Source organism: Macaca thibetana, chromosome 4, assembly GCF_024542745.1.
Source record: "Macaca thibetana thibetana isolate TM-01 chromosome 4, ASM2454274v1, whole genome shotgun sequence".
NCBI lineage: Eukaryota > Metazoa > Chordata > Mammalia > Primates > Cercopithecidae > Macaca > Macaca thibetana.
Window position 1 is genome coordinate 34,174,438 of NC_065581.1, and position 20,763 is coordinate 34,195,200.

The 20,763-nt window shown below is 46.1% G+C and overlaps 2 protein-coding genes across 2 annotated transcripts in view; one reads left to right on the forward strand and one right to left on the reverse strand.

Moving 5' to 3' along the window:
- DAXX (death domain associated protein) overlaps positions 1–20,763 on the reverse strand; it is a 104,478-nt gene that overhangs the window by 47,623 nt on the left and 36,092 nt on the right. The window lies entirely within an intron of this gene.
- KIFC1 (kinesin family member C1) overlaps positions 1,779–20,763 on the forward strand; it is a 52,727-nt gene continuing 33,742 nt past the window's right edge. The window contains exons 1-2 of the mRNA XM_050787594.1: positions 1,779–2,006; positions 3,820–3,956. The gene's annotated coding sequence lies outside the window, so the exon portion shown is untranslated. The remainder of the gene's footprint in view (positions 2,007–3,819; positions 3,957–20,763) is intronic.

Here is a 20,763-nt window from a genome sequence, read left to right on the forward strand (position 1 = left end):
GGCTGGAGTGCAGTGGCGCAATCTCGGCTCACTGCAAGCTCCACCTCCCGGGTTCATGCCATTCTCCTGCCTCAGCCTCCCGAGTAGCTGGCAGTACAGGCACTCGCCACCATGCCCAGCTAATTTTTTTTTCTTTGTATTTTTAGTAGAGACAGGGTTTCACCGTGTTAGCCAGGATGGTCTCGATATCCTGACTTTGTGGTCTGCCCACCTCGGCCTCCCAATGTGCTGGGATTACAGGCGTGAGCCACCGCGCCCGGCCTTGAACTCTTGACCACAGGTGATCCACCCGCCTCAGCCTCCCAAAGTGCTGGAATTACAGGTGTGAACCACTGCACCTGGCCCATAGTTCTGTTCTTTAAAAGCCCAAGTTTATTTATTTACTTATAAATCACAAACCATGATGCCATAAAAGCCCAAGTCTAAAGACAAGAGTGGAAATGCCCTCAACAGTACCTCCAGATCCGGTGGCTTTTTTATCCATCTCAGAGGCTCAAGCAATCTGCCCACCTCAGCCTCCCAAAGTGCTGGGATTACAAGCATAAGGCACTGCACCTGGCCAGTAAACTCATTTTATGTATGTGTGTGTGTGTGTGTGTGTGTGTGTATGTATGTATGTATTTTCTTGAGGCAGAGTCTCACTCTGTTGCCCAGGCTGGAGTGCAGTGGCATGACCTCGGCTCACTGCAACTTCCACCTCCTGTGTTCAAGCGATTCCCATGCCTCGGCCTCCCAAGTAACTGGGATTACAGGCATGCGCCGCTGCTCCCAGACCAAACTGAGGGTTGGGCTGCTATTTCTTTTGGCCCAATAACAAGATGTAGATGAACTGGGGAGGAAGAGAGTTTTTATTTCTGTAACCAGTGACGAAGAGAAGGCCTGGAAATTACGCCAGACCAACTCAAAATTACAAAGTTTTTCAGAGCTTATATACCTTCTAAGCTATATGTCTACATGTAAGTTTGCATTCATCTAAAGACATGTGATTAATTTCTTTTACTAAGGTCCAAGTCCTGAAGACCTTCCTCTGGAGCCTCAGTGAATTTACTTAATCTAAATGGGTCCAGGTGCTGGGGTGATTACCCTTATCTTGTCTCCTGCTAAATCATGGAGGTTTGAGGAGTTCCTTCAGACCCCAATAAACTTGTTTGTGGAGGCCTGGGGAGCTTCCTCAGACCCCCCAGTAAAACTTGTTTAATCCTGAATGGGTCCCATTAAGAATTCCTTCATTATTTTGTCATGCTTTAAGGTCCAGGAAAGGCCTAGGCAAAACTCCTGATGGGCTTTTGTTACATCCCAGCCTTTGTACAAGGGCACTGGCTTTTAATGTTTAACTTAACCACGCAGTCAGTACTGAAACAGTTGTTACTGAGACCTGGCCTGCCACACCACCGTGCCCAGTGTAGGGTCCAGCCCTACGGGGCTTAGCGGGTGTGCTCCCCATGTGCGGAGATGAGAGGTTGTAATAAATAAAGACACAAGACAAAGAGAAAGCAGCTGGGCCCGGGGGACCACTACCACCAAGACGCGGAGACCAGTAGTGGCCCCGAAAGGCTGGGCTCGCTGATATTTATTGCATACCAGACAAGGGGGCAAGGTAAGGAGGGTGAATCTTCTAAGTGATTGACAAGGTGAAGCAAGTCACATGATTACAGGATAGGAGGCCCTTCCGTTTTAGCTAGCGGAAGCAGAGAGGGAAGGCAGCATAGTTCAGCGTTTTCTTCCCTGCACTTATAAGAAAGATCAAAGATTTTAAGACTTTCACTATTTCTTTTACTGCTATCTACTACGATCTTCAAAGAGGAACCAGGAGTACGGGAGGAGCACGAAAGTGGACAAGGAGTGTGACCACTGAAGCACAGCACCACAGCGAGGGGTTTAGGCCTCTGGATGACTGCGGGCAGGCCTGGATAATATCCAGCCTTCCACAAGAAGCTGGTGGAGCAGAGTGTTCCCTGACTCCTCCAAGGAAAGGAGACTCCCTTTCGCAGTCTGCTAGGTAACAGGTACTTTCCCAGACACTGGCATTACTGCTTGACCAAGGAGCCCTCAAGTGGCCCTTATGTGGGCGTGACAGAAGGCTCACCTCTTGCCTTCAAGGTCACTTCTCACAATGTCCCTTCAGTACCTGACCCTATACCCGCCAGTTATTCCTAGGTTATATTAGTAATGCAACAAAGAGTAATATTAAAAGCTAATGATTAATAATGTTTATAATAATGATTACTAATTGTCCATGATCATCTCTATATCTAATTTGTCTTATGACTATTCTTATTCTAACTATTTTCTTTATTATACTGAAACAGTTTGTGCCTTCAGTCTCTTGCCTCGGCACCTAGGTAATCCTTCGCCCACAGCCCAGCTAATTTTTGTATTGGTAGTAGAGACAGGGTTTTACCATGTTGGCTAGGGTGATCTCAAACTCCTGGCCTCAAGTGATCCGCCTGCCTTGGCCTCCCAAAGTGCTGGGATTACAGACATGAGCCACTGCACCCGGCCTTATTCTTGTTTTAAAAGTAGTGGCCGGACGGCCGAGCATGGTGGCTCACACCTGTAATCCCAGCACTTTGGGAGGCCGAGGTGGGTGGATCACAAGGTCAGGAGATCGAGACCATCCTGGCTAACACAGTGAAACCCCGTCTCTACTAAAAAAACAAAAAATTAGCAGGGCATGGTGGCGGGCGCCTGTAGTCCCAGCTACTCAGGAGGCTGAGGCAGGAGAATGGCGTGAACCTGGGAGGCAGAGCTTGCAGTGAGCCGAGATCGCGCCACTGCACTCCAGTCTGGGTGACAGAGCAAGACTCCGTCTCAAAAAATAAATAAATAAAAATTAAAAAATAATAAAAGTAGGGGCCGGACTCAGTGGCTCACATCTGTAATCTCAGCACTTTGGGAGGCCGAGGCAGGAGGATGGCTTGAGCCCAGGAGTTCCAGACCAGCTTAAGCAACACGGCTAAACCCCGTATCTAAAACATACAAAAAAATTTAGCTGGGAGTGGTGGCATGCACCTATAGTTCCAGCTACTCTGGAGGTCAAGATGGGAGCCCAGGGAGGTTGAGGCTGCAGTGAGCCGAGATCGTGCCACTACACCCCAGCCTGGGCCACAGAGTGAGACCCTGTCTCAAAAAAATAAAATAAAATAAAATAAAAACTCCTACAAGGAAGAAAGTAGTCATCTTTATAGAGTCCTCTCCGTGTAGCGCTAGCACAATCTCTCAAGAGGCACCCAGTGTAGAGAAACGACGGTGAAGTTAGCAGCACCGAGGAGCAGGGTTTGAATCCCAGCTCTTTCATGTTTTAAATGTTGGGCTTTGGGGAAGTTATTCTACCTCTTTCAGCCTGTGCACCCTGTCTCATCATTAAAAAATGAGAATGAGGCCAAGTGCAGTGGCTCATGCCTGTAATCCCAACACTGGGAAGCAGAGGCAAGAGAATTGCCTGAGGCTGGGAGTTTGAGACCAGCCTGGGCAACATAATGAGATCCCAATCTCTACAAAAAAAATTAAAAATTATCTGGGCATGGTGGCACACACCTGCGGTCCCAGCTACTCAGGAGGCTGAGGTGGGAGGATCACTGGAGCCCAGGAATTTGAGTCTGCAGTGATTGTTCCACTGCACTCTAGCCTGGGTGACAAAATGAGACCCTGTCTCAAAAAAAAAAAAAAAAAAAAAAAAAAAAAAAAGTGAAAATGATAATACCTACTATGAAGGATTGCTTTGAGAAGAAATGAGATAATGTACACAAAGGTACATCACATATCACTTAGCATATGGCTGAGACTTTAAAAACTCCTGGCTTCGTTTTCCTGCATTAGGAGTTTATTGCTGTCAAAGTGATGGTCCCAAGAAGTCGAAGGAGGAGCCAGAGCACCGGACAGCTCAGCAGCAGTTTGTTTGGGCCGCCAAATGCCCCTCTTCCCTCCATATTGCCACTGACTTAGATCCTGGAGAGGTAAGGTTTTTTTTTTTTGTTTGTTTTTTGAGACGGAGTCTCGCTCTGTCGCCCAGGCTGGAGTGCAGTGGGGCGATCTCGGCTCATTGCAAGCTCCGCCTCCTGGGTTTACGCCATTCTCCTGCCTCAGCCTCCTGAGTAGCTGGGACTACAGGCGCCCGCCACCGCGCCCGGCTAATTTTTTGTATTTTTAGTATGAGATGGGATTTCACCGTGGTCTCGATCTCCTGAAATCCGCCCGCCTCGGCCTCCCAAAGTGCTGGGATTACAGGCGTGAGCCACCGCGCCCGGCCGAGAGGTAAGGTTTTAAAAATATCAACCTATTATCTTATGTGTTTGGTAATCCTTGTAACCTGGTTCCCTATCTCAATGAAAAAAACCAAGGGTTCTGGCTTTATTACCTAAAGAAAGGAATGACAGTATAATACCAGTTATAAATGGGTCGAATTTTTGGCTTTGGAGTTTCAAAGACTCATGGCGTTTTGGCCAGGCGCGGTGGCTCAAGCCTGTAATCCCAGCACTTTGGGAGGCCGAGGCGGGCGGATCACGAGGTCAGGAGATCAAGGCCATCCTGGCTAACACGGTTCCCCCGTCTCTACTAAAAAAAAAAAAACCAAGCCGGGCGAGGTGGCGGCGCCTGTAGTCCCAGCTACTCGGGAGGCTGAGGCAGGAGAATGGCGTAAACCCGGGAGGCGGAGCTTGCAGTGAGCTGAGATCCGGCCACCGCACTCCAGCCTGGGCGACAGAGCCAGACTCCGTCTCAAAAAAAAAAAAAAAAAAAAAAAAAAAAAACAAAGATTCATGGCGTTTAAAAAAAAAAAAAGAAAGAAAGAAAAAATGGACCAGGCGCAGTGGCTCACGCCTGTAATCCCAGCACTTGGGGAGGCTGACGCGAGTGCATCACTTGCAGTCAGGAGTTCAAGACCAGCCTGACCAACATGGTGAAACCCCGTCTCTACTAAAAATACAAAAATTAGCCAGGTGTTGTGGCGCGTGCCTGGAATCCCAGCTACTCGGGAGGCTGAGGCATGAGAATCCCTTGAACTTGGGAGGTAGAGATTGCAGTGAGCTCACTGCACTTCAGCCTGGGCAACAGAGCAAGATTCTGTCTCCAAAAAAAAAAAAAAAAAAAAGAAAGAAAATGGAGAGTTCCTTTTCTCAACACTCTCATTAATACATGCATGCACACACACTCTTGCATGTAGCCACAAATTCTCACATGTGCATGCACACACTCAAAGGACTAGATAAAGATTCTCCAGACTTTGCAGTAGGGAAGTCAGGTGGAAGCAGGGAGCTGGAATGGATAATGTATGAAGAAACTATTAATGTGTTTTTTCCTTTTATCCTGTTCTCTTTTGCCTTCAGCAAGTAAATGACCTCTTTCTTATTTGGTTGTGGCATCAATCTGCTTGTGAGGAGATTAAGATTGTTTCAGAAGAAATATAAAGAGAAGGAAAGGATAATATGCATTTGTTGAAATTCAAAATAGGATTTTGCAGCAAGACAATGGACTTGAAAACTGTACTATGAGAAAGAAATCGTTTTCTGCATTCATTTAGCTCCTATTTAACATAATCAAGAGCCAGATCTAGAATCAAGTTTCTATCAAAGGAGGAGGTAATTTAATCTCTCATCTTTGATTTCCTGTATGTCCATAATGAGGATAATAACACCTACCTCAACAGATTGTTTCCAAAGGGAACCCTTGTCTTTTGAAGTGGTAATTAGAGCCAGGAAGCCAAAGATAAGATATGAAAAGAATAAAAGAAAAGCCTACCACTTCTCATCTTGGGGTTTGAACAAGAGGCAGGCAGGGAGGTGAGAGTCAAGGAGATGACTTGGACTTGGGGGAATGGCTTCAGAAACATCCAGACAACAGAAGAGATCACTGAAACTGCTACAAAATTTTGTCCATTGTAGATAAGTGGGCAAATCAGGATGCACTGGCAGGGAGACAGGGTCTGTTTTGTGTTACCAGCTCTTTGCCAGTGATGGGTATTGAATTGAGAGCCATGGGCCTGCCATGAGGCGTGGAGTGGGAAGAGGGTGACCTGGCAACAGAGGCATGTGGTTTGCATAACTTGGTTAGGAGCTGAATGGGAGACATGGTGGAGATTCAGGGGGCCCACTGGGCTACCAAGAGCCACAGGGAGGTTGAGTCAGCCAGGAAGCACCAATGAGATCAGATCCAGCTAAGAGATCCATGAGAAACTCTAAATGTTGACTTTAGCCAAAGGCCAGCAGGATGAATGTGACCAAGTACATACTGACTCATAAACTGGAGGAGCTGGAGGACACACTGAGAACCCAAGGACCCTAGCTCTCCTCCTGTACCTGTCCCCAGGAGATTGCTTAAGCCACTCTATTTATTTTCATACTCATGGGTTTGTGAGTTGTCTGTGGTTTGTCTAATCCAGGCTGGGCTTGACAGGGCTTGGTAGGACTCCTTTAGTCCTGGTCCAGTGTCTATTCTGGGTCACAGCTGAAGGGGCAATGGATATCTGGAGTTTGCCTTTCTCTTGTCAGATCCCAGGAGTGCAAGAGGCCAAGCCAAACTACAAAAGCACATTTAAAGCATCTGCTTGCATCCTGTCCTCTGACATTCTGTTGGCACAAGCAAGTCACACAGCAAAGGGGATGGATGTACAATTAAATAATAAGGAAAAAGCAAAGAATTGGGAATAACAGTCCAAACCACCACAGGGCCCCACCTACCTCCAAGAAGTAATACCCTCAGATTGATCTGGGAAATCCAAGAGCAGATGATGTTTCCCATGTGTCAAGAATATCAGTGGAGCGTCACACAGAAGGCCCAAAAGCCAGCACACCAAGGATGATGGAGCAGGATGAAGAGACCCTGGGTCCTAGATAATATAGTTAAGGGGCTTTGCTGGCTGCTGACCTCCAGACATTTTTGTGATATGAAACAATTAAATGTCTTTATTAGCTGACATCATTAGCTGAGTTTTCTGTTGCTTTCATCTGAATGCATCCTAACTGTTGCAGGACTCTTTATTTTTATTTTTATTTATTTATTTTTTGAGATAGAGTTTCACTCTTGTGGCCCAGGCTGGAGTGCAATGGCGCCATCTTGGCTCACTGCAACCTCCGCCTCCAAGTTCAAGCGATTCTCCCACCTTAGCCTCCCCAGTAGCTGGGACTACAGGCATGTGCCACTACGCCAGGCTAATTTTGTATTTTCACTGGTGATGGGTTTCACCATGTTGGCCAGGCTAGTCCTGACCTCAGATGATCTGCCCACCTGGGCCTCCCAAAGTGCTGGGATTACAGGCTTGAGCCACCACGCCCAGCCTTGTTGCAGGACTCTTATTAACCCTATTTGTCCATGAGACCCAGAGACGTAAAGGCTGGAGGTCGGGTTTTTTGTGTTGTTGTTGTTGTTTTCAGGCAGCCCCCTGAACCAAAATAGGTTCAGAGAGACTCCCTGGAGGCTGGGTTTGATCTCAGACTTTATCTCCAGAGCACGTGCTTTTACCCACCATTATGGTATCCTACCTTCCAAGCTTGTGTGAGGTTGAAGGCTCTTATGTACTTGTAGTTTATTCAAAGGATAATATGGTAAAATGCCCTCATAGTGAAAAAGTGAAAGGTCTGTGCATGGCAGTAAAAAAGTGCCAATGTGACCTTGCTCTGGCCGGTGGCTGGCCAACTCAGGGAAGAGTCAGCTCCCAGAGGCCCCTACTCAGTTGTGAGGCTTGTCTTGGGATTGCCCCAGCTTTACTCAGAGAGGGATGCTGTAGTGATGGTGACTCCACCCAATAATTTAGTCAAACCTGCTTGCTTGAATCAGGCCTTTTCAAGTACCTCCTCCCTTCATTACTCTATTCTCCTTTGAGATAGTGGGAAGGAAATTTAGCAAATAGCTGGTCTAAGTCATCAGCTTTCAGATCCACTCTATAGATTAAGATATCTGGATCACATGGAAATATTTGTCTAAGCTGATACCAGGGACAGACCCAACCATGATCTCCCACCCAGGAGGTGCTCAGTCAGGGTTTACTGAATAAATGAACAAGCCATCATCTAGGATTAAGGACTGATGATTATCACTAGGATCCAGGGATAATTTGACTTAACGTTCTATTTGCCAGAATATTCAGGGTTATTGACATTCACGGGAACTGGCTGCTAGCCAAAGTCACACGAGACTGATCGGTAAGCTAGAATACGTGGGGCATTGGTCTTTCCAGTGAGCAGTGAATTCTTGTGCCTCTGCCTAAGGTACTTCCTAGTACTAAGGTGCAGATGCAGACTAAACAAGATGATTACCTAACATGAGCCAGAGGGGTCAGGACCTGGTGAGGGAAGTTTCTCCAGGGCCCTGCAGAAGCCACTGAGCTATCAGTGCCTTGGGTGGATTTAGGAATTTTGGAAGTGTGACTTAGGCCGGGTGCGGTGGCTCACGCCTGTAATCCCAGCACTTTGGGAAGCCGAAGCGGGCAGATCACGAGGTCAGGAGATCGAGACCATCCTGGCTAACATGGTGAAACCCTGTCTACTAAAAATACAAAAAATTAGCTGGGCGTGGGCGTGGTGTCGGGCGCCTGTAGTCCCAGCTACTTGGGAGGCTGAGGCAGGAGAATGGTGTAAACCCGGGAGGCAGAGCTGGCAGTGATCCAAGACTGTGCCACTGCACTCCGGCCTGTGCTACAGAGCAAGACTCTGTCTCAAAAAAACAAAACAAAACAAAAAGCTGGAAAATCTAGTCCTGCCCAAGCTCCTCTCTTTGTCTTTGAGGGGAGCCAGTCTCCAGAAATCTCTGCTGTCTTCCCTATTACCCTGCATGGCTGCTGGCTCCCAGGTGGTATGATGACCACCCCAGAATCTCCAGGTGTCCAGGGCCGCCTCTGCTGCATCTGCCACAACTCCCAGGCTTCACTGCCTCCTGTGATGATGAGGCCCCGGGGCTGACACAGCTCCGTCTCTTTAGGAGAGGCTCCTGCACAGAGGGACCTGGACTGTACTGATACCTCCTTGCCTAGGACTCTGCTTCCACAGCTAGGCTGCAGCCCTTCTTTTTTCCTGTCTTCTCCTTTGTTCTGAAGCAGGAGGCCTTCCCGGGGCACTCCAGTTTGCCCACATCCGGGGATAACTTGACTTACGTCCCATTTTGACGGTGTTTCTTTCACTCATTTGGCCAACCATATTTATTGGTGGCCAATTTTGTGACATCAGTGTGCTAAGTACAGGAGTGGTGGTACAGGTCCATGTAGCTTAGGGCCCAGCTGAGAATACCAACATTTAATGAGACATCACAATGAAATGTGCTGAGAGTCGTGGACCAGGGACACCTAATCTAGCAGGGGAGACAGCAAGGCCCTTTCTAACTATGTGAAGTTTATGATGAGAACTGGAGAATGAGTAGAAATTAGCCCCGTAAAAGAATGGGGGCAGAGAGGCTCACTGTTTTATACAAATTGCTTCCAATAGCAGAAAAATGCTTCATGAGATTATTACCTAGATACAGAGTTATAACCAACATTAAAAACAAAACAAGCGGCCAGGCGTGGTGGCTTACGTCTGTAATCCCAGCACTTTGGGAGGCCGAGGCGGGCAGATCACAAGGTCAGGAGTTCGAGACCAGCCTGGGGAGGCCAACATGGAGAAACCCTGTCTCTACTAAAAATACAAAAATTAGCCGGGCATGGTGGTGGGTACCTGTAATCCCAGCCACTCAGGAGGCTGAGGCAGGAGAATTGCTTGAAACTGGGAGGCAGAGGTTGCAGTGAGCCGAGATTGTGCCACTGCACTCCAGTCTGGGCAACAGAGCAAGACTCCGTCTCAAAAAAAAAAAAAAAAAAAAAACTAAAAACAAAATAAGCAAACAAACAAAAAAAATTATGCCTTTCAAAAAGAGAAAAGAGAATATACTTTCAAACTATTTTATAAGACTTAATATAACCCAGTCTGGTCGCAGTGGCTCATGCCTGTAATCCCAGCACTTTGGAAAGCCAAGGCGGGTGGATCTCTTGAGGCCAGGAGTTCGAGACCAGCCTGACCAACATGGCGAAACCCCATCTCTACTAAAAATTTAAAAACATTTTTTTTAAAAAATTAGGCGACTGTGCTGGCACATGCCTGTAATCCCAGTTATTCGGGATGCTGAGACATGAGAATAGCTTGAACCTGGGAGGAGGAGGCTGCAGTGAGCTGAGATCGTGCCACTGCACTCCAGCTTGGGTGACAAAGCAAGACTCTATCTCAAAAAAAAAAAAAAATTAATATAACCTCTATAACAATATTAGACAAAGACAGTGAAAGAAAGGAAAGCTATAGGCTAATCTCACTGACAAACATACCTGGAAAAATCCTAAATAAAAGTTTTGCAAATCAAACCAAGCCGTGTGTGTGAGCATGTGTGTGTATTTGTGTAGCGTGCTAACTTGACAATGAAAAATAAAAAATCCATAAATAATCTTATTTCACTTAGTATAATGTTTTTGAGGTTCATCAAAGTTGTAGCATGTAATGTATCACTACCGCATTCCTTTTTTTTTTTTTTTTTTTCTTTTCTTGAGACAGGGTCTTACTCTGTTGCCCAGGCTGGAGTGTAGTGGTGGGATCATGGTTCACTGTAGCCTCCACCTCCTGGGCTCAAGTGATACTCTGACCTCTTGCCTTCCAAGTAGCTGGGACCACAGGCACGAGTCACCATGTCCGGCTAATTTTTTTTTTTTTAATTTTTAGTGGACATGGGGTCTCCCTATGTTACTTACCTAGCTTGATCTCAAACTCCTAGGCTCCAGGGATCCTCTTGCCTCAGCCTCCCAAAGTGCTGGGATTACCGTGCTCAGCTGATCACTCCTTGTGTTCCTTTTATTTATTTTTTTCTTTGAGGCAGAGTCTTACTCTGTCACCCAGGCTGGAGTGCAGTGGTATGGTCACGGCTCATTGCAACCTTGACCTCTCAGGCTCAAGTGATCCTCCCATCTCAACCTCCCTAGTAGCTGGCATTCCTTTTTATGGCTGAATAATACTCCATTGTATGTACAGATCACAATTTATTTATCCATTCATCAGTTAGTGGGCATTTGGGCTGTTTTCACCTTTCGGCTATTATAAATAATGCTGCTATAAACATTTTTATACAAGTTTCTGTGTGGATATATAATCTTCATTTTTCTTGGGTATATACCTGGGAGCGGAATTGCTGGATTATCTCATAGATAAACAAAGCCAAACACTAGCTAAAGTGGTAAGGACAGGACAGGCACAGTGGCTCACGCCTGTAATCCCCGCACTCTGGGAGCCTGAGGCGGGCGGATCACTTGAGGTAAGGAATTCGAGACCAGCCTGAACAACGCGGTGAAACCCCATCTCTACTAAAATACAAAAATTAGCTGGGCATGGTGGTACACACCTGTAATCCCAGCTACTCAAGAGACTGAGGCAGGAGAAGCGCTTGAACCCAGGAGGCGGACGTTGCAGTAAACCAAGATTGTGCCATTGCACTTCAGCCTGGGCCACATAGCAAGTCTCTGTCCAAAAATATAATAAATAAATAAATAAAGTGGTGTCTGGGCACGGTGACTCATGCCTGTAATCCCAGCACTTTGGGAGACTGAGGCGGGCAGATCACGAGGTCAGGAGATCAAGACCATCCTGGCTAACACGGTGAAACCCCATCTCTACTAAAAATACAAAAAAATTAGTTGGGCATGGTGGCGGGTGCCTGTAGTACCAGCTACTCGGGAGGCTGAGGCAGGAGGATGGCATGAACCCGGGAGGTGGAGCTTGCAGTGAGCAAAGATCACGCCACTGCACTCCAACCTGAGCAACAGAGCAAGACTCTGTCTAAATAAATAAATAAAGTGGTAAGAACAGATGTTAATCAGTGACATACTACGGCAATAGGGAAAAGAGTCTAGCTTGAACTGAACTCAACTTTGATTTGTAGAGATAACTGGGCATTTTAAAGCGAGAATGAAAGAATAGAGAGACAGGGTGAGTGGGGGCTCAATGACGTCAGAGAAGTGACAGATTACAAAAAGTGGGAAGGTGGTTGGTCTGTGTTAAGCCCACCTAGGCTTGTTAGCTGGGGCTTATCACTAGGCTCCTACACTCTCACAGCAGCTAGGAAACAGGAGTCCTACCTTCAGCTGTGGACTGGAACAAACAGTACATTCTTTTGGCAGCCTTGAGTTCTCTCAGTCAGACACTTTAAAGGGCATTAGGGTCATCCTAGAGATGTGGCCTTGAACTGTTAGAAACTATGTTAGTGTTCATGAAAGTCTTTATCAGGTCGGACACAGTAGCTCACGTCTGTAATCCCAGCACTTTGGGAGGCTGAGGTGGGCAGATCACCTGATGTCAGGAGTTCGAGACCAGCCTGGCCAACATAGTAAAACCCCGTCTCTACTGAAAGTACAAAAATTAGCCAGGCGTGGTAGCAGGTGCCTGTAATCCCAGCTACTCAGGAGGCTGATGCAGTTGAATCGCCTGAACCCAGGAGGCGGAGGTTGCAGTCAGCTGAGATCGCACCACTGCACTCCAGACTGGGTGACACAGCAAGACTCCGTCTCAAAAAAAAAAAAAAAAAAAAAAAAGTCCTTATCATCCAAGATTGAGGCCTAACTGAGAAAGGGTTCAGAGGAACCTGGCGTGCATTTGGTCAGGAGAGAATCTTTGTTTGTATGGCAAATCTGTGTTTAACTCTAAAAAATGCTGGTTATCTGGCCAGGCATGGTGGCTCATGCCTGTAATCCTAGCACTTTGGGAGGCTGAGGTGGGTGGGTCACTTAAGGTCAGGAATTAGAAATCAGCCTGGCCAACATGGTGAAACCGCATCTCTACTAAAAATACAAAACAAAAACAAAAACAAAAAATCTAGCCAGGCGTAGTGGCAGGTGCCTGTAATCCCAGCTACTCAGGAGGCTGAGGCAGGAGAATTGCTTGAACCCGGGAGGTGGAGGTTGCAGTGAGCCAAGAACGGGCCATTGCACTTCAGCCTGGGGGCAACAAGAGTGAAACTCCATCTCAAAAAAAATTCCTGGTTATCTTCTTTATCTTTTTTTTTTTTTTTTTTGAGACGGAGTCTTGCTCTGTTGCCTAGGCTGGTGTGCAGTGGCGCAATCTCGGCTTGCGGCAACCTCCACCTCCCAGGTTCATGCCATTCTCCTGCCTCAGCCTCCTGAGTAGCTGGGATTACAGGCGCCTGCCACCACACCTGGCTAATATTTTGTATTTTTAGTAGAGATGGGATTTCACTATGTTAACCAGGATGGTCTCGATCTCCTGACCTAGTGATCCTCCTGCCTTAGCCTTCCAAAGTGCTGGGATTACAGGTGTGAGCCACCATGCCCGGCCCCTGGTTATCTGTTTGTACCATTTGAAATATATGAAAATATACTGGTTTTGCAAACATTGAATTAATAATAAAAGCCATGCCATAGCAGACTACATCATATATAGGTATATAACCAAGAAAGAATTACTATCTAGAATTTACAAAGAACTTCTACAAATTGATATGAAAAAGACAACCAACCCAAGAGAAAAAAAAAATTAAATATAGGAAAGACAATCCCTCAAAGAGAAAATAGAAAATGTAAATTAATATTGACATTTTGGGCTTCAAAAAAAAAAGCAAATTAAAATAACGACAAGGGCTGGGTGCAGTGGCTCAGGCCTATAATGCTAGCACTTTGGGAGGCTGAGGCTGGTGGATCACGAGGTCAGGAGCTCAAGACCAGCCTGGCCAAGATGGTGAAACACCATCTCTACTAAAAATACAAAAATTAGCCAGGTGTGGTGGCAGGCACCTATAATCCCAGCTACTCAGGAGGCCCAGGCAGGAGAGTTGCTTGAACCCGGGGAGGGGGTGGGGGTGTGGAGGTTGTAGTGATCCGATATACCACCACTGCACTCCAGCCTGGGCGACAGAGTAAGACTCCATCTCAAAAAAAAAAAAAAAAAAAAAAAAAAAATTAATTAATTAATAAAATAAAATAAAATAATGAGGTGAAAAAATAATAAAATTAATAATAAAATAACAAGGTGACATTCATTAAGTTGGCAAAGACAGGTTTGGGAATATCAGATGTTGTTGAAGCTCCAGGGCAACAGGGACTCTCTTCTAGTGGATGGGAGTGTAAACTGGAAAAACCACTATGGAGACCATTTGGCAATACCTAGTAGACTTGATAATACAATTCTACCTATGAGCTTATACCTAGCCTCTCCCACATTTGCTCAAGAAGGCATGCAGAAGTATGTTCATTGCAGCATTTTTTAATATAGCAGTATATAAAGTAATTGGAAATACTTTAAAATCCATAAACAGAAGAATGGATACATTATTTGTGATATATTTATATAATTGAATATTAAAGAGCTGCATTATCCAACATGGTAGCAATGAGCCACATGTGGCTATTTAAACTTAAACTTAAATAATTAAAATTATGTCTATGTTTCACATTTAAAAAATTTAAATTTAGTTCCTTGGCCAGGCACGGTGGCTCATGCCTGTAATCCCAGCACTTTGAGAGGCCAAGGCGGGCGGATCAGGAGGTCAAGGGATAGAGACCATCCTGGCCAACAGGGTGAAACCCAATCTCTACTAAAAATACCCAAATTAGCTGGGTGTGGTGGTACACGCCTGTAGTCCCAGCTACTCAGGAGGCTGAGGCAAGAGAATCACTTGAACCCTGAAGGTGGAGGTTGCAGTGAGCTGAGACCACACCACTGCACTCCAGCCTGGCGACACAGCAAGACTCCATCTCAAAAATTAGTTCCTTAGTCACATTAGCCACACTTCAAGTGCTCAGCAGCCACATGTGATTAGTGAGTACTATATTAGACGATGCTGATATAGAAAATTTCCATCATTGCAGAAAGTTCTATTGGACAGCACTGTTCTACAACATAAAATGAGCTAACTGGGTCTAAAGATTTCAAAAAGAAAAAAAAAAAAAAACAGAAAACATCAAAATATAAGACTAAAAAATATGAAGTACATCAGAAAAAGAAAGTAAGTTGTAGAACACATAGAATATCCTCCTATTTAAAATTTGGTACAGCATGATGACTAGAGTTAATAATAATGTATTGTAGGCCGGGCGTGGTGGCTTACGCCTGTAATTCCAGCACTTTGGGAGGCTAAGGAGGTCAGATCACCTGAGGTCAGGAGTTCAAGACCAGCCTGGCCAATATGGTGAAACCCCATCACTACTAAAAATACAAAAATTAGCTGGGCGTGGTGGCACGCACCTGTAGTCCCAGCTACGTGGGAGGCTGAGGCAGGAGAATCTCATGCACCTGGGAGGCAAAGGTTGCAGTGAGACATATTGCACCATTGTACCTCAGCCTGGGCGTCATAGCAAGACTCCCTCCCAAAAAAACCAAAACAAAACAGGCCAGGCACAGTGGCTCATGCCTGTAATCCCAGCACTTTGGGAGGCCAAGGCTGGAGGATCACGAGGTCAGGAGATCGAGACCATCCTGGCTAACACGGTGAAACCCCGTCTCTACTAAAAATACAAAAAAAAACCCCAAAATTATCTGCATGGTGGCATATACCTGTAGTCCCAGCTACTCGGGAGGCTCAGGCAAAAGAATGGCGTGAACCCAGGAGGCAGAGCTTGCAGTGGGCCGAGATCGAGCCACTGCACCCCAGCCTGGATGACAGAATGAAACTCTATCTCCAGAAAAAAACAAAACACCACAAAACAATACATTGTATTCTTGAAAAATGTTAAGAGATTGAATTTTGTGTTCTCACCACAAAATGATAATTATGTGAGGTAAAGCATATGTTAATTAGCTAGATTTAGTCATTCCAAGTTTATATATGCTTCAAAATAGCATTTAAACGCTATGGAAACTAAGAATTAGGCTGGGCACAGAGGCTCACACCTGAAATCCCAGCGCTTTGGTAGGCCAAGGCAAGAGGATTGTGTGAACCCAAGAGTTTGAAAACAGGTTGCGGGGCCGGGCGCGGTGGCTCAAGCCTGTAATCCCAGCACTTTGGGAGGCCGAGATGGGCGGATCACGAGGTCAGGAGATCGAGACCATCCTGGCTAACACGGTGAAACCCCGTCTCTACTGAAAAATACAAAAAACTAGCCGGGCGAGGTGGCGGGCGCCTGTAATCCCAGCTACTTGGGAGGCTGAGGCAGGAGAATGGCGTGAACCCAGGAGGCGGAGCTTGTAGTGAGCTGAGATCTGGCCACTGCACGCCAGCCTGGGTGACAGAGCAAGACTCCATCTCAAAAAAAAAAAAAAAATAGAGAAAACAGCTTGGGCAACATAGGCAGACCATGTCTCTGCAAAAAATGCGAAAAATTAGCTGGGCGTGGTGGCTGGAGCTTGTAGTTCCAGCTATAGGCTGAGGTGGGAGGATCACTGGAGCCCAGGTGTTTGAGACTGCAATGAGCCGTGACTATGGCAGTGCACCCCAGTCTGGGCAACACAGTAAAACTGTCTCAAAAAATAATGAAAATAAAAATAAAAAAGCAGGCCAGTCGCAGTGGCTCATGCCTGTAATCCCAGCACTTCGGGAGGCTGATGTGGATGGATCACTTGAGGCCAGGAGCTCAGGCCCAGCCTGGCCAACAAGGAGAAACCCCATCTCTATAAAAAAATACAAAAATTAACTGGACATGGTGGTGCATGCTTGTAGTCCCAGCTACTCTGGAGGCTGAGGCATGAGAATCTCTTGAATTCAGGAGGTTGAAGTTGCAGTGAGCCAAGAAGATCACGCTACTGCATTACAGTCTGGGCAACAGAGCTAGAATTTGTCTCAAAAATAAATAAATAAATAAATATTTAATTAATAAATAACCAAACCAAAACCAAACCATCATGTTGTATATGATAAATACATAAAATGTATCTGTCAATTTAAAAATAATAGGCCTGGCACGGTGGCTCATGCCTATAATCCTAGCACTTTGGAAGGCTGACGCGGGTGGATCACTTGCAGTCAGGAGTTTAAGACCAGCCTGGCCAACATATCGAAACCCTATCTGTACTAAAAATACAAAAATTACCTGGGTGTGTAATCCCAGCACTTTGGGAGGCCGAGGTGGGCAGATCACGAGGTCAGGAGATTGAGACCATTCTGGCTAACATGGTCTCTACTAAAAAACTACAAAAAATTAGCTGGGCTTGGTGGCGGGTGCCTGTAGTTCCAGCTACTCGGGAGGCTGAGGTAGGAGAATAGCGGAGCTTGTGGTGAGCTAGACTGCACCACTGCACTCCAGCCTGGGCGACAGAGCAAGACTCTGTCTCAAAAAAAAAAACAAAAAACAAAAAAAAAAACCTGGGTGTGGTGATGGGCTCCTGTAATCCAGCTACTCTGGAGGGTGAGGCAGGAAAATTGCTGGAACCTAGGAGGTGGAGGTTTCATTTACCCGAGATAGCGCCACTGCATTCCAGCCTGGGTGACAGAGTGAGACTCTGTCTCTAAATAAATAAATAAATAAATAAATAAATAAATATAATAAAATAAAATAGGCCAGGTGTGGTGGCTTATGCCTGTAATCCCTGCACTTTGGGAGGCTGAGGCTGGTGGATCACCTGAGGTCAGGAGTTTAAGACCAGCCTGGCCAACATGGTGAAACTCTGTCTCTACTAAAACTACAAAAATCAGCTGGGTGTGGTGGCACGGGCCTGTAAACCCAGCTACTCAGAAGACTGAGGCAAGAGAATCACTTACACCTGGGAGACAAAGGCCGAAGTGAGCCAAGATTGCACCACTGCACTCCAGCTTGGGCAACAAAGGAAGATTTCATTTCAAAAAAAGAAAATAATAATAATAATAATCCATAAATAAATAAAGTTTGGAAGAAATTGATGACGTTCGTTGTCTTCAGCGGAGGGCAGTATGTGGATGAGGGATGAAGTGGCAGGGAGACTGTCACACATACCCTTTTTCTTCTTTTACACTTCAAACCCTGCAGTTGTATCATGTATTCAAAAATAAAATAAATGCTTCCAGTACCAATCAAGTCCAGGAAAAAAGCCGAATTGGCCGGGTGCGGTGGCTCATGCCTGTAATCCCAGCACTTTGGGAGGCCAAGGTGGGCAGATCACCTGAGGTCGGGAGTTCGAGACCAGCCTGACCAACATGGAGAAACCCCGTCTCTACTAAAAATACAAAATTAGCCGGGCGTGGTGGCACTTGTCTGTAATCCCAGCTACTCAGGAGGCTGAGACAGGAGAATCGCTTCAACCTGGGAGGCGGAGGTTGCGGTGAGCCAAGATCGCACCATTGCACTCCAGCCTGGGCAACAAGAGTGAAACTCTGTCTCAAAAAATATATATAAAATAAAATAAAAAAGAAAAAAAAGGAAAAAGGCCGAATACGTGTACAATCTGTATGGATGTTGACATATCATATTTATTAGTTATTTATTGAAAGCCATCCACCAGGTTATACTTTTTTATTTTTGTTTTTTTGAGATAGAGCCTTGCTCCGTCACCCAGGCTGGAGTGCAATGGTGTCATTTTGGCTCACTGCAACCTCCGCCTCCTGGGTTCAAGTGATTCTCCTGCCTCAGTCTCCCTAGTAGCTGTGATTACAGTGAGCTGAGATCACAGGTGTGTGCCACCATGCCTGGCTAATATTTATATTTTTAGTAGAGACAGGGTTTCGCCATTTTGACTAGGCTGGTTTCGAACTCTCAACCTCTAGCCTGTAGTGATCTGCCCCCAATGGCCTTCCAAAGTGCTGGGATTACAGGTGCGAGTCACCTCACTGCACCTAGCCCCAGGTTATTTTTAAAACATACTCTCGTGATTCTTCTCTGTGATGATTCTATGTTTCCAAAGTGTGAAATTTATCAGTACTGAAATTTCCTGTCTTTTTTATTTATTTATATATATTTTTGAGACGGAGTCTCACTCTGTCACCCAGGCTGGAGTACAGTGGTGTGATCTCAGATCACTGCAAGCTCCGCCTCCCAGGTTCACTCCATTCTCCTACCTCAGCCTCCCAAGTAGCTGGGACTACAGGCGCCCACCACCACGCCCGGCTAAGTTTATATATATATATATATATATATATATATATATTTTTTTTTTTTTTTTTTTTTTTTTTTTTTTTTTGAGATGGAGTCTTGCTCTGCCCAGGCTGGAGTGCTGTGGCGCGATCTTGGCTCACAGCAAGCTCCGCCTCCTGGGTTTATGCCATTCTCCTGCCTCAGCCTCCCGAGTAGCTGGGACTACAGGTGCCTGCCACCACGTCCAGCTAATTTTTTGCATTTTTAGTAGAGACGGGGTTTCATCTTGTTAGCCAGGATGGTCTTGATCTCCTGACCTCAACATCCACCCGCCTCGGCCTCCCAAAGTGCTAGGATTACAGGCGTGAGCCACCGCGCCCGGCTAGTTTTTATATTTTTAGTAGAGACGGGGTTTCACCGTGTTAGCCAGGATGGTCTCGATCTCCTGATTACAGGCGTGAGCCACCACGCCCAGCCTTTTTTTTTTTTTTTTTTTTTTTTGATATAGAGTCTTGCTCTGTTGTTCAGGCTGGAGTGCAGTAGCAGTATCTCAGCTCACTGCAACCTCTGCCCCCCAGGCTCAAGCAATTCTCCTGCCCCAGCCTCCCAAGTAGCTGGGATTACAGGTGCCTGCCACCACATCCAGCTAATTTTTGTATTTTAGTAGAGACGGGGTTTTGCCATGTTGGCCAGGCTGATCTAGAACTCCTGACCTCAGGTGATCCGCCCAGGATGGCCTCCCAAAGTCCTGGGATTACAGGCATAAGCCACCGTGCCGGACCTGTGTTACTTATTTTAAAAAGAGGGCAAATTGGCCAGGCGTGGTGGCTCACGTCTGTAATCCCAGCACTTTGGGAGGCCGAGGTGGGCAGATCACAAGGTCAGGAGATCGAGACCATCCTGCCTAATACAGTGAAACCCCGTCTCTACTAAAAATACAAAAAATTAGCCGGGCGAGGTGGCAGGTGCCTGTAGTCTCAGCTACTCGGGAGGCTGAGGCATGAGAATGGTGTGAACCTGGGAGGCGGAGCCTGTAGTGAGCTGAGATTGCACCAATGCACTCCAGCTTGGGCAACAGAGCGAGACTCTGTCTCAAAAAAAAAAAAAAAAAAAAAAAAAAAGAGGGTAAATTATTAGTGTTGGTGTGGTATAATGTGAAATATATTTGATCTTTGTTCCCGTTCCCGTCACAGAACTCCTAACACTTGGAATTTCCAGAGTGATGAGTGTCTTTTATTTTTTTTGAGATGGAGTCTTGCTCTTGTCACCCAGGTTGGAGTGCAATGGCATGATCTCGGCTCACTGCAACCTTCACCTCCCAGGTTGAAGCAATTGTCCTGCTTCAGCCTCCTGAGTAGCTGGGATTACAGATGTGTGCCCCCACGCCAGGCTAATTTTTGTAGTTTTAGTAGAGATGGGCTTTCATCATATTGGCCAGGCTGGTCTCGAACTCCTGACCTCGTGATCCGCCTGCCTCAGCCTCCTAAAGTGCTGGGATTACAGGTGTAACCCACCTCGCCCGGCTGCTGTTTTATTTTTTAACTTTTTTTTATTTTTACTCGAATAGAAACAGGCAAATTACTATGTTGTCAGACTGGTTTTGAACCCTTGGGCTCAAGTGATCCTCCTGCCTCTGCTTCCCAAAGTGTTGGGCCCCAGTGCCAGGCCAGGAGTGTCTTTTATTATTCATAATGAGCTCCTTCGGATCACCCCAGAGTTTATGCTAATGAGATGAGTTAGGGTGAGGCCCCTAAGTAGCCTCAGGATGGGGCTGGTCACCAGAAAGACCAAGGTATTAAAAGAGTAGATTTGGAATTTTCAGCCTCACCCACCAACTT